This window comes from Mustela nivalis (assembly GCF_964662115.1).
Source record: "Mustela nivalis genome assembly, contig: HAP1_SCAFFOLD_2122, whole genome shotgun sequence".
In the NCBI taxonomy this organism is placed as follows: domain Eukaryota; kingdom Metazoa; phylum Chordata; class Mammalia; order Carnivora; family Mustelidae; genus Mustela; species Mustela nivalis.
In genome coordinates, this window is record NW_028134542.1 from 35317 (window position 1) to 35978 (window position 662).

The window sequence follows — 662 nt, forward strand, 5'->3', positions numbered from 1 at the left end:
ACCCCTGCCACCCCCGCGGTGGCCTCCAGGAACGTCTATGTCCTTTGTTCCTCCTGGGAAACTTCTTTCACGGCAGGGCCACCGGCTCCCACCCCATCGCGGCTCCACAGATGCGGCCCCCTAGACAGGACAAGGAAAGAAGATCACAATTTTAATTCTCCGCACTGAAAAAGGCCCAAGTAAAATGCTACCGTCACCCGCCTGTGTCGCAAAGTGACAGCACAGTATCTATGCCAACAGGGCTTGAAGAACATTTGCAAGAATCAGAAGCAGGAAAACTACGGCCACTATAATGTATCAGCTAACGAGCACTCTTGCACCCACTGTATTCTGAAGCAGATCGGGGGGTGCTCTATTATTTGCAAACATTTCATCATTTATCTTTGTAGAAGTATTTTTTGGGTTCCTTTCTCTCTTTTTTCCCTTCTCTTCCTTCCTTCCCCTCCCCTCCCCTCCCCTCCCGTAAGCTCTGTGCCCCACGTGGGGCTTGAACTCCACCTCCACAGAGCTGCATGCTGTAGACTGGGCCAGCCAGGCGCCCCAAAATTTCTGAGTAAAAACTAAAAAAAAAAAAAATCATAAACAGGATATGGTCATGCCCACAAAATTAGGAGGAACTGCTTACTAAATACATAAATACATAGGCAGTGTTCCAACTTTTC